Genomic DNA, 13,749 nt, shown 5'->3' with positions numbered 1-13,749 from the left:
CTAGTAGGATTTGTGGATGCCGTTACTACGCCTTCGGGCACCCAAAGGGTTAAGGCAGATAACTATCTATTTTTTCTTTTATTTACATTTCTATCTAACAAGGCCCAGAGCCTGCACTAGAGTGTTTACATGGCAACTCCAGCTGTTTATCCTCACATTCTTTGTTTACTGTTATATATTTGAGGTCACTTTCCCAGAAGCCCTCCAATTGTCACAATCAAATATAGAAAAATAGAATACTGTGGGCTGTGTTTGGGGCTGGCGAAGGTTGTGTCTCATTGCACATTCTCTACAATGCAGCACTGAGCTGTTTTCCATGCAAACTACAATGGGTCTTATCAGAAAAAAATATCCCATCTTAATATTCACATAAGGTTTATTTGGGGGGGATATTCATGTCATTAAGTGAGAGAGGATTAGCATCCATGTTAATTAAGGCTTTGAGCTCACTTTGTATTGTATTGCATGTCTTTATTTATATAGCGCCAAAAGTGTACTCAGCGCTTCACAAAGAATACAGTATAGGGAATTAAAACGATACAATAAGTGCAACAAAATCAGACAATAGGAAAGGACTGTAGGAGTAAAATACACAGTTTTAAAAAAATGAAAGAAAAGGGAGGACATTCGGTCCCGTATTCACTTAGATTGTAAGCTCTTCGGGGCAGGGATTTCCTTTCCTATTGTCTGATTTTGCTGCACTTATTGTATTATTATAATTCCCTGTACTGTATTCTTTGTGAAGCTCCGAGTACACTTTCGGTGCTCTGCCATCGGGCACCTTCCATATCTGCAAGAAACCTTGGAGCCAGGACTGATATTCAGCTGTTTTGCGTCGGTTCTCCAGAACTCCCGCGACCTCCCTCCGTTGCGTGTTGGAAAGCGCGGTACTAAGAATTGTGAGGTTTTCAGGGTTTCGTGGTGATTGACCGCAGGCGAGCACTGAAAAACCATGCCCCCTCATCCTTACCGTGGCGCTCAGTGTGGACCGCCAGGGAGACGGGTAGCACCAAACAGTCCTGCTCCTGGCCTCAACCTCTGCCGCACTCACTGGGCAGCAGCAGCAGTTGCGAGGTAAAGTTGGCGCTAAGGGGCTTTTCCGCTTGGGAAGGGACCCCGCGCGGTCTCTGAAATCGGAGGGCAACAGGATAACGCCGGTAGAGAAGAAAAGGGGAAGTGGAGGGGGCCGCTAGGTGTTGGGGGTAGTGGGGGAGGGAGGGAAACTGTGAAAGAGGGTGTGTGTGTGTGTACATGCAGTAGAATTTCACACCATCATGAAAAGAGCAAATGAGATGACAGAATATATCTAGACAGCGCAGCTTGCTAAGGATCTTCCGGAGACTTGCTATGTTGACAGAGTCAGAAGCTTCTGGCATGTCAATGAAAACCCAGGAGGGATCATTGGTTTGCTTCCTGCTATTTTTCTGAATTGTTGTATTGCTGCGAATATCATACCAGTCCTTGCAAGGCCAGCATCAAATCCACACCGGCTCTATGGAAACATTTAGGAGAACAGCGTGTGCAGCGCAGAAAGCAGCATTTCCCATCACTTACTTCTCCGTGTATCTCATCAGCACCAGGTGCTGTTCTTTCTTGGAGCTGTTTGATTTTGTCAGATAAAGAGAGATCATTGAGCATCATGAGAGCATCCCCCTACTCAATGGCATTGCTGACTGTATCCGTCATAGATGTCAGATGATTGAGTAAGGAGAAGTGTGGTACCCACCCCCACCATAAGAGCTCTGGAGGGTGGATATGCCACTGGTGTTGGGTTTATAAACAGATGACCTGTCTGTGTAATAGCATTTGGTGCTGTGAGTACCAACAAATAACTGGATCTCTGGGGCCTTGCATTTCTGCCATGTATTCTCCCACTCCGGGCGGTGAGTCGGGCTACACAGCTTTTTGTAGTATTACAGATTTCGGTGATTAGATGAATCCTGAAGATGAATAATATGATGTGGGAGTTATGTTTGTGAGAGAGAAATTGTTGGATCCAGGAGCTGGCTGGCAAATTTGAAACTGAAGGACAAGCACAACCCACCAGCCGAAATATCCAGCAGCCCACAAACAAACACACGTGCACACACACACACACACACACACACACACACACACACACACAGAGACACACACAAAACAAATGTGCCCCAATTATATACATGCACCATATACACAATACCAAAGTTTATAGAAATCACACATACTGCACATACACCAAAGTAACCCCCTAAAACTCCTATACAGACACCAAAGTAACCCTCACACCCTCTATACATACAAAGTAACCTTCCACACTATATATATTATATATACAAATTAACTCTCACACCCCATACAGTACATACACCAAATTAAGCCTTTATTGTCATTATTTGGAGTCAGGAAGGAAAATTAATTTATTCATTTTCCCCTTATGACATCATTGGATGATGTTTCAATGTTTTTTTTGTTTGGCTTCCTCTGGATCAAAATATTGTAAATACAAATATAGGATAAAGTATCTGTCGTCTAAATTTAGCATAGGTTGAACTTGATGGACGTGTGTCTTTTTTCAACCTCATCTACTATGTAACTATGTATACACCAAATGAACCTCAACACCCACCTGCTTCACAGACACACAATACATACAGGTATGTCCTGCCTTTCCCAGATCAGATAGTAGCAGGGAGGCCTGGTGCAGAGCGCCCCCTAAGGACCAGAATGGGCCGCAGCCTTTCAGTCACACAGCGCTGCCCTGCAGGGGAGAGACTGGACTGTTCCTGTCCACACCTCCCTGCTACCAGCCCACATTTCTGCAATCTCACCAGCCCAGGGGGAAACTGCCCCCCTGCCCCCTCAGGCTGGTCCACCCCTGGTTGGACACCCATCCGAGTGTCTGCGTTAACATAGCCAACTGCTGACTCAGAGAAACAACGCAAAGCATCTCTGAGACCTTACCACACTTCATCTACACAGTCACTTTGAAGATGGAGTTGGGTGAGATGCGGTTGTTCTTGAAGTTTTGTAACATTGTTCCTCTTCTTTAATTTATTTACGTCAAATATAGTGATGGGTGGTTTATCAGAAGGGCATATATGACGAGCGAGGAGTATGGATATCTTGGACCGCATTAAACAGTGATCTGTCCTACAGTAAGCTCCGAACATTGTGCTGGATGTTTGGAAGCCATGTAGATTTGTTTGTATTGTGATATTAAAGTCAATGAAGTGCCAGTGTTTAGAGTGAGGATGCCTCCATGTAGTCTTATGTTTGCCAGGTCCATGATACATTGTGTTGGTAATGCCATGTTTCCTATGGTACACTTCTATATGTTGTTGTCACTTTCTACAGAGATGTAGAAGTTTCCAAAAATGATGACTGTCTTTGTGATTGATCTTAGCTGTCATAGAATTCCAATTTCTTCTAGTCAGTGTTTGTCACGGTGGGGGCAGAGGTACGTATTCATGTAGCAATTCCAACATACTCAGTTTCATTGGGTGTTCATTGACTTCTAAAGAAAGGTTCTCCAGTTTGGATGTGAGTGGTCTGCATATGGCAAATTCTACAGCCTATATCCAGCCCTGGATAATCCAGGCTGGATGGTGTGAGCTGTGCCTGGCCTCACTCACTGCAATGCCGATCTTGTATCTCGCCAGCTGCTGAGCAACCTGCCGTCCTGCAGCCAGGCCTGTTCATAGAACCACTAAGAGTTTGCACATTCCAGGAAGTAAGAATACGTTTGTATGTGGTTATTGTTCTTCAGACGTCGACCACACAGTACATGCAGTGAGAGATGCAGTGAACTTTCCAAAGCAGGTTGAATCAGGCAATGTTTAAAGCTAGGGCTGCTTAATCGCTGGGGGTGAAACTGGACGATGCTTCTGAGCTATGGAACAACCAAAGTCCATTGTTGCTGCTACAGCTTCCAGTGCCATGCTGCCACTTCTCAGCGCTCCCCCTGCCATTGGACAGGATGTGCAGACTTCTCCCACTGTCTTGGCCTTGTCTTCAGAATAAAGTGGCTCAAAAGGGAGATGACCATAGAAGGTGTCGGCTGCAGATACTGGCCAGAAGTACATGCAGTAGCAATACACATGCTACATCCCATCATTATTTGGGGTATGGAGGCTTTTGGGTAGGGTCTGTGTGTTAGATATAGTATGTAGGCTGTAAGGTGGTCTTCCAGCCTACAAGGTTTCTTACGAAGTTACATCACGTAGTAAATATAGCTCTTTATGGAGCTTTCACTTGACCTTTCATGACCTTCTAAGTAAATATAGAACATGATGTTTCATTTGCTCTGTAGTGGGTAGAATAGGTGTTGTCCTAACAAGCAGTGGCGGGCGGCTAATTACCCCGACTAACCGCATGGGAAACAAAAACGTACTATAAAAATACAGAACAGGGGCCCACAGGTGAAATAAATGCTTTTGGGAGCAAGGATGAAAAAGATTAGGAATCAATGTTCAACCCTTTCACTGCCAGGGGAACCATGAAAGCATTGAAACGGTTATGGGTTAGGAAATAAAAAAAGAATATTTGTTTAAAAAAAAAAAAAAGTTTATTTCCACCTAGGCAGGAAGCAGGGGGTTTCCGGATCTGAACCCCCTGCTCACCGTGATACAAACATCTGAAGGTGAGGCCGGTGTCTAATATTTATTTTAAAGTTTTGCATCACGTGGGCCAATAGGAAGCTGGAAGGGATGACCTTTAAACAGACATTGTCCATGCTCAGCCAGGGCTGCTATCAGTAGCACCTTTAGAAGCAAGTATCTCAGGAAGCAAGGGGGTCCAGAGCTGAAATGAACGCGATTCAGCTCCAAAGACACCCGCTTCCTACCTATTCCAAACGTCTCACCGTCCCCCGAAAACAAACCAAGAGGTAATGCATATTTAAACAGGTTCTAATCCCATTACAGCACTGCTTACGTACCTGGCAGTAACCCATACTCCAGTTAATAGTGTGCTCATTTTCATGCCATTACCTAGAATCCTTGGCTGCAATGGAAGCACGGTTTGCTGTATGATTATGAGATAAGGCGTGTTTGGGGACCTCTATGAGATGTAAATATGCTCCTAAGTGTTATTTCTAATTCCTGTACTTTAACCAAACATGCAAAACTCACATGAGAAAATACTAGTTGCTGAATGAGCGTCTTTGGAATTTTTCCGCACTCTTCTTGTGCAAGATGCAAACTTACCGCAGAAGTACCTTTGTAAATCAATCATCAGGCGGGTGCCTGTTAGTTTTCGGAGAAGTCGTTTCTGTATGTTTCATACCACTGTCACTAATAGATAAAACAATAATATACATCCCGACTTCTTGTGTGGGGCTTTAACTAAACACATGATCAGTCCAAGTCACGTAGTAACAGAAAAACACAAGTGTAACACTAACCCCTTCCTTCATTTTGAAGATGTAGTTCTTCTTTCAAATTAAGGCTTATATTTACTATGAAATCATCTGCCAAAAGACACCTTTCAGTGCTGGAGGACACACTGCAGTCCATTGACTTGAGTGGGCTGTATGGGGTCTTCCAGTTCACAGTTGACTTTAGGTGCAGAATATGGCGTAAACTCGTTGCTACAGGTCTCGATATCCCCTTCTTGGACAATAATTTAAGTTTTATAGATATATATTGCAGCAATCATAGGGAGGAGAAAAATATATCTGGTGTTTAATTGCTTCGGGAGACCAAGATTATAGGAAAATATGACAAAATATATCTTTATTTAGGTCATCTTCCTACAACAGGACAAATAAACCTCCTACGCGTTTCGTGCCCAGCACGGAGTGTCTACGCTAGTAACAGAAATGAAGTTTTTATACAGCAGTCAATTAGAATAGATTAAAAACAATCCAGTATTTCATCTCTATTACAGCAAAGAAATTGAATTATATTATCTTAATAAATCATCATAATAAATACACAGTACTACAGAATATACAATATAACAAACTACATTTAATCCTATACAGAAACAATATTACTCATAGCAGGTGTCCTGGGCTGGCCATTTCAGGGACATATGGAGTAACAGGCAGGAGGAAATAGAGGAGAGAGAGAGAGAGAGAGAGAGAGAGAGAGAGAGAGAGAGAGAGAGTAAGTTGTGCATTTCACAATAGTTCTCAAAGTACTGCAGATACCCATCGATGTTATCTGTGTCCTCGCAGAACATGTCGAAACTGCCATGTGAGTTAGGGTGCCCGATTGGCCTGGGACCCCCGACTTCCAGAGGACGATCGGGACCTCGATCAGATGGGTGCCCGAGCAGCCAGGAGCTGGAGCATGGAGACTCGCGATTCCCATAGTCCGGAAGGGCCCGGAACCACCTCGATGCTGGCCAGCGCCTCAGCTCTAACCATTGAGCACTGCGCCTCATAGGCTACTAGGTCGGTGACCAACTGCTTCTTGTCGCAGTTCCCGGTAGGTACTCCACACGCCGCAGGAGAAAGAGACCTGGTGCGGGAGAGAGGCAGGCCCAGCAGGAGGCCCGCAGCAGCTGGGGACAGCCTGGCTCAGCGCCAACAAGAGGCCTGAGGCCATCACCAAAGTTATTGTGTTGTATGTATTTGGGTATGGAGGGTAGTGTTGTATGTATTTTGTATCGGGATTATTGTGTGTATTGGGGAGGGTCATTATTGAAGGGGGGATTGTGGGTGGGTAATTATTGTTGGGGGGGTTGCGTGGGCATTGTGGGGGGATTTTATGTGTGTATGTGTGTGGTCTGGGGGGAGGAGCGAATGAGTGTGAGGAGGGGGGGATTGAGAGAGGAGGACTGAGGGAGAAGGGGTAAATAAGTGGCAGCAGTGGGGGGGGGGGAGTGTGAGAGGAGGGGGGTGTAAAAGAGTGAGCGTGGAAGAGAGGTGGGAAGGTGTTGTGAAAGGGGAGTGTGACTGAGAAATAGAGGTGGGAAGAGTAATAGACAGAGGTGGGAGAGAATCACATGGGGAGGAGGGGAGAGCAAGGAGGTGTGAAAGGGGGGGGGGTCAAAACTGTAGTCCTGGGAAATCTATTGGCAGCCCTGTCTACTAGTGTATGATAGTGAATTTGTGCAGTATGGTTAAAAAGCAACAGGTGCTGGTATTAGCGGGGTCAGCAGCTTTAAGTCATAGTGGGTGTCACGTAATGGAGTGCCTCAAAACCAGAGGTCCCGATCAGTGCCCAGAACTTTGGGTATCCGCTGCCACCAGAGCCCTTGAAGGTAGGCTCAGCCCTATACTAGCCCCTTAGGGCTGCCTGATACACCGTTTACACTAGCCTGACACAGGGAGTATAATACGTTGTAGGTTTATTATATGGGGACATAACAGGGGTTCCAACACTCAGGACAGATATAAAATACAGGGGAATGATATGGGCGAAAATACTCACAGAAAGAGTGTAATCACAGTCCCTGTAATGGCTCCAGATGAGCCTGAATAGTCCACCGACCCCAGCCCAGTCCTTGGGAAATTTCCCAGCTGTTCCACAGAACAAAGTGCTGGGAAGTATCTAAAAGCCTCTGAGCTACTTAGCCCATGATAAATGGTCGCCTCCCAGCTACTGGGTTGGTGCGGGGGGTCTCTATCCACGGTCCATGGATAACCCAGCACAAAGGTAGTCCTTGACCAGACACAAAAGGAAATGCGGCCTGGTAGAATCCTGACTACCCAGACCAAGGTACTGGTAGCCACCTGACTACTTGCTGGTGCAGTTGGGATCGCCGCTTACAGAAGATGGATTCCCCAAACCTACTTCTGGAGGCAGCCACAGCGTAGCTCCCCAGGCAGCTATCCTCTGAATGCAGGAGGGTCGCTGGTCTCCTTTGTAAGGGTGCCTGGATCGTTCCCAGGGGTCTCCCGTCAATGCGGCTCACCCCCCAAGATCCAGCACAATGCTTCAGCTCCGGAGTGTTTCCCCAGCAGGGCAGCGCGTCTAACCACAACGACCTTAACACTCCACCCGACCTTCACGTTGGCCTCTCCCTCATCTATTCGTCGCTAGTTCAGCTACAAACATAAAATGCAAGCAGCACAGATGTCTCTTAATCCCCCTCAATTCCCCAACAAAGGACACAGAATAAATATATATGGAACATACCTAAAAAACATACATAATGTTGCCCTCCCCTCCCCCCAGGCAGCAAATGTCTGATAATGACCGTGATCACAGATTGCCCTTGCAGAGAAAGTCCAGGTTAACCCCCAGAGAATGATCACGCTTTTACATATTGCACAACATCATACAATGGACATCTGAAATATACAAACACTAGCAGTACCGCTGCTTTCACGGATGGGACATACAAGGTATGTTGCAACCAACAGGGCAAAACCCATTTGCCCCAACATTGACACCGTGATGAGAATAGGCAACCGGGCAGAGCTTCCTGGGATCTTCAGGAAGCCTGGTTGTCCATTTCGTCACAGTGGGCTCTACAACAAATGTCCACTTTCTGGTTCCCCAGATCACTTTATATAGGTTCTGTTCTATTACAAAGCGTGGCTGATCTCAGTTCCAGTGAGGTCCCCCACAGACAATAGCCCTGGTACAGCTGCAGTGCCACTAAAATTCTTATTCTATATCTGCCATAGTGAACCCTTTGGACTGAAAATCCTTATTAAAGTCTATGGTGATTTTCAAGTGAAAACAGCCCAAATGGCAGCTTGGGCACATATAGAATTACCCCCTAAGCATATAATGTTTGAATAGCAATAATAGAAGATGATTCTGCCATGTAAGTCCATCCCACAACTACAAACATCTAGAAATGTTTAATGATATAGGATATATATATATTTGGGGGTATATTTAAGTCAATTTCATTGGGGCTTCTGGGTCAGATTGCATGGAACGGCGATCTCAGAGCTTTGACAATATATCCCTTAGACTCACACGTCTAACTGTGAGAAGAACAGTGACACATATCACAGGATATACCATAGGTAGGGCCATATTAACTAAACTGTGCTATGCATTAGGATCTGTTCAGGAAATCATATGAAACAATGCAGTGGTGATTCCAAACTTACAGTGATCATGGCTGAGTTATGAAGTAGTTCTTCGTAAATCCCATGAACAGAATAACAGAGAATTATATTGAGCCGGAGCATATATGAAAAAATACATACACTATAATATTTATACATACATGCATGTGTGTGTGAATACAGTATATATATATATATATATATATATATATATATATATATATATATACACACACACACACACAGAAAAACAGGACAGGATTCCAATGTATATTAAGTGTTAAGGGAAATGTATTCTCTACGTTTCGGCTCCAGCTGAGACCTGATAACGGCTCCATTAGAGCCAAAACGTAGAGAATACATTTCACTCGATATACATTGGAGTCCTGTCCTGTTTTTCTGTATCCCTGTCCTGTTTTTCTGTATCCCTGTGCTGTTTTGCTGCCAGTTGGATGAAATGCTCCCTGGACTACCACAACCATGCGAGTACCCGGTCTCTTGACACACACACACGTGAAATAAAGTTAGAAAGCACGTGTGTAGTCTTCTGTGAACCGGGCTCAAATTCATTTCAGTTGTCGGCATTCCGGTCCTTTATCATGGTCATTTCTCGTGGTGAGAAAGGTCAGTGGTAAGGGTCAAAATGTCAAGCACTTAAATGCATTTAAACACCGTTCACACACGATCATGCGAGTGCTGTCTAATTAAAACTTTATTTTACATGTACGGCAGGAAGGTAACTCTGCCTGTGTCAGCTTGCTGATTGAGTGCTCCCAACACACACACACACACACACACACACGTAAACACACACACACACATGTAAACATCAACAACAACAAAAAAATTTAACCCATTCACTACCTGGGATACATTCCATCGCAAAGCATTTCATCCCTAGATAGCAGCGAATAGAATACAATTGAATATTGTTCATTGCATATGGCATATTACCTTTCCTCTTTTGGCAACTTCCTGCGGCCGCTCGCTGTGAGCCGGGCTGTGGTGATGCTGTGTGTACATGAGTCGCTAATCTGTGTTTTGCATGCACTTTCAGTGTGTGTTATCTGCTGGCTCCTGTGCAGCCCGCGGTGACTGTGCTTCTATTTCTGCTGCGTGTGGTCACGGTTATGAATACCCAGAGCCCCCCGCTCTCTGCATTCTGTGAAACGACAGTGCTGGCTGCTGTGTGCTTTCTGGAGGCATTTCAAGTCCTACTCGCCTTTGATGACCTTTATTTAAAACTAATGAAATAAGCTGCAAATCAATTCGTTCTCACGTGATCGATCAGCAAAATCGCCCTTCCCAGGGTTCACTAAATAGTTTCAAATTAATCCTTCAGTCAGTGTAAAACAGCAGCTACAATGTACAGCAGGGCCCTGCTTCTCGGCGCTCTGTTATCCGGCGTTCCGCTTATACGGCGGCACTGAGAAGTGGGCCGCCATCTTGGATTTCCAGTCGCGCATGCGCAGAATGGGTGGGTGCGCCTGGCGCGCATGTGCAGACCGCAGGTTGCACGCGCATACCATAGGTTGCGCGCGCATACCATAGGTTGCACATGCGCAGAACGGCAAAAATGCCGGTTTGCGCATGCGCAGAAGTGAAAATCGCCGGATCCGCTTTCCGGCGATTTTCACTATACCAGGGGCCCTGCTGTATCCGTATATAACTAAGGTAACATTATCTATTGTTACAGTTTGCAGCTCAAACTGCTGGGAATATTGGCAACAAATGACCACAAACAGGAAAGTGTTGCAAAGATCTCGCACTGCTGGGGAAGTGTGCTACAGCCTGCTATAGAAATCAAAGGATGCTCAGTATATTCAAACTTATTAAAAATGGCATTAAGAGTTGAATGTTAAAATAAAAAAAGGTAGTAAGCATTATCTAATACTACAGAATGTATGTATTGAAAGGGAAAAAACGCTCACACGTAGGGTATTGCACGGATTGCTCCCAAGCATCAGCAGTTGTATAGACTTTAGTGGAATCTCAAACTTTCTCATTTCCCACGCGTGCAGCTGCATCGGCTGTTCTCACCAGCACGGCTTTCTTTAATAACTTGCCTGACCAGCTGATAGTTTCCCAATCAGGAAATATGTGTTGCTCCTGATATTTGTTACACGGAAATGACTACTGGCGGTATCACTGGTGAACCCATTAATACCGCCACTACGTCATACCCCGGCTCTATCAGAAAGTAGTCATTCCTGGCTATTAACGCTTAGAAATGCATGATACAATACATGGGGCATATTTACTCATGATACTAAGCCTTAAGGCAGGGTTGCCCAAACCGGGGGGTGCGCCCCCCATGGGGAGCACGAGATTCTCTGCGAGGGGCGCGGGGTTTACAGACGCCCCCCGCGCTTCCCGAAGGCATTTAAATGAAATGCCGGAGAAGCGGCGAAGGCCTCTGTAACTCTCTCTTACATTTGTTCAGACGTCTTCTGGTGATGTGTTGCCATGGCAACGTGGCGGCAAATGACGCCAGAACGTCCGAGCCACGGTATGGAAGGTGGCTTTTCTCTGCACTTTTTCTAGTTCCATAATGTCTTTTTTATGGAGTGGTGCCCAAAATTGTACTCCATATTTATGGTGTGGTCTTACTAATGCTTTGTAAAGGGGCATAATAATGTATTCATCCCTTCCATCCATTCCACATATAATGCAAGATAAGATCTTGTTTGCCTTTGCAGCTACTGCATGACTTTGGGCACTATTGCTAAGCCTGCTGTCTGCAAGCACTCCTAAATCCTTCTCCATCAAGGATTCCCCATATATATCCCCATTTAATTTGTAAATCACCTGTTTATTCTTGCTTCCCACATGCATAACCTTACATTTATCTGTATTAAACCTCATCTGCCATTTACCTGCCCTAGTTTCCAGTCTCTCCAAGTCCTTCTGGAGAGAAATGACATCCTGCTCTGATTCTACTACCTTACACAATTTAGTATCATCAGCACAGATGGAGACTTTGCTCTCTATGCCAACCTCCAGGTCATTAATAAACAAGTTAAAAAACAGGGGTCCCAGTACCAATCCCTGAGTTACTCCACTCACAACTTTAGCCCAACCTGAAAAAGTTCAATTTACGACAACTCTCTGTTGTCTATCCTTCAACCAGTTTTCAATCCATGTGCAAATATTTTTACAGAGTCCAATTTGCTTTATTTTGTACACTAACCTCTTGTTTGAACTGTATGAAAAGCCTTTGCAAAATCTAAGTAGACCACATCAACTGCATTACCCCGGTCTAAATTCCTACTTACCTCCTCAAAGAAATAAGGTTAGTTTGGCATGATCTATCCTTCATAAATCCATGCTGACTATTACTAATAATTTTGTTTTCCATTTGGTATTCCTAACTATTATCCCGTACTAAACCTTCAAGTAGCTTGAAGTCCTTGAATATTAAATGTAATGATTTGGCTATTTATGAACTTAGCTCCTTGAGAACTCTTGGATGTATGCCATCGGGGTCAGGGGCCTTATTTACTTTCATTTTATAAAGCCGCCTGTGAACTTCTTCCTCAGTTAATCAATTGTTCGTTAATATGGAGGTTGTGACTTCCTCCTGCGGCACTACTATTGCAATTGATTCTTCCCTGGTATATACAGAGGCAAAGAATGTGTTTAATACCTCTGCTTTTTCCTTATCTCCGATCATTTTCTTGCCCATCTCACACTGAAAGGGTCCCATATTTCCTTTTCTATTTTGTTATTAAGTTGCTCAAATAACTTTTTAGGGTTGATCTTACTTTCTATTGCAATCATTTTTTCCTTATCCATTTTTGCTAATTTGATTGCCCTTTTGCAACTCATTACATTTCTTCAATGTTTTGTTTTGTTTCTTTTAACAAATGTATATGCCTCTGTCCCTTCTGACTAAGAATCGAAACACCTGCCTCTTCTTTTCCATTTCCTCCCCCATCTGTTTATTTAGCCACATTGGTTTAGACTTGTTTCTGTTATATTTATAACCCAAGGGTATACTCTGATATGTGTGCTTTTCTAACAATGTTTTAAAGACTGCCCATTTATTTTCCACATGATCCCCTGTTAAAACATCATCCTAATTTATTCCTTGTAGATTATTACATTTATTTACTAAAATCTGCTTTTTCTAAAATGTAAAGTCTTTGTTGAAGCCATGTAAGGGTTTGGATAATTTATTTCAAACGAGACCATGTTATTATCACTGTTTCCAAATGTTCCCGGTCTTGAATAATTGTGATTACTTTAACATTGTTTGATATTACCAAATCCAGTATTGCCCCTCTCCTGGTTGGTTCCTCAATAATTTGGGTTGTGTAATTGTCTTTAAGAACCCCCCAAAACCTGTTTCCTTTTGTTCTAATGCTAATCTCATTGCCCCAGTGTCTGTCTTTTGGCTTCTTCTATCTCAAAGATATTTTGGGGATTAATAGCATATCCGTACTATTTCTTTGTACTTTTACCTCCACTGGTCATTTATGTCCACAAGGTCTCTACATTTTCATCATTCCCTACCCAAACATCTTCCCTTATAATAGGTTTTAGATCCGGTTTAACATATAAACATACTCCACCTCCTCTTCCATTTGCTCAATTCTTCCAAAAAAGGGAATTACCCTCTAAATTAACTGCCCAGTCCTGAGTTTCATCCCACCATGTTTCAGTAATGCCTATGATATAAGATTGCTCCCTTTAAAGCTATTAATTCAAGCCGTCAGGCTTCTTGTATTAAGCAAGCTTGCATTTAAGGTTTTTGTCCAGTCGGTGCTATTATCTTATCTGCTCCTGCC

The 13,749-nt window shown here is 43.9% G+C and overlaps 1 protein-coding gene across 1 annotated transcript in view; it reads right to left on the bottom strand.

The window, feature by feature from the left end:
* The window catches only part of LOC142469842 (adhesion G-protein coupled receptor G1-like), an 82,095-nt gene extending 72,037 nt beyond the window's left edge, over positions 1 to 10,058 (bottom strand). Inside the window, exon 1 of the mRNA XM_075576518.1 lies at positions 9,914 to 10,058. The gene's annotated coding sequence lies outside the window, so the exon portion shown is untranslated. The remainder of the gene's footprint in view (positions 1 to 9,913) is intronic.
* Positions 10,059 to 13,749: the final 3,691 nt, after the last annotated feature.

Source organism: Ascaphus truei, chromosome 19 (genome assembly GCF_040206685.1).
Source record: "Ascaphus truei isolate aAscTru1 chromosome 19, aAscTru1.hap1, whole genome shotgun sequence".
Classification (NCBI taxonomy): domain Eukaryota; kingdom Metazoa; phylum Chordata; class Amphibia; order Anura; family Ascaphidae; genus Ascaphus; species Ascaphus truei.
This window is presented reverse-complemented; position numbering and strand designations above follow the sequence as displayed.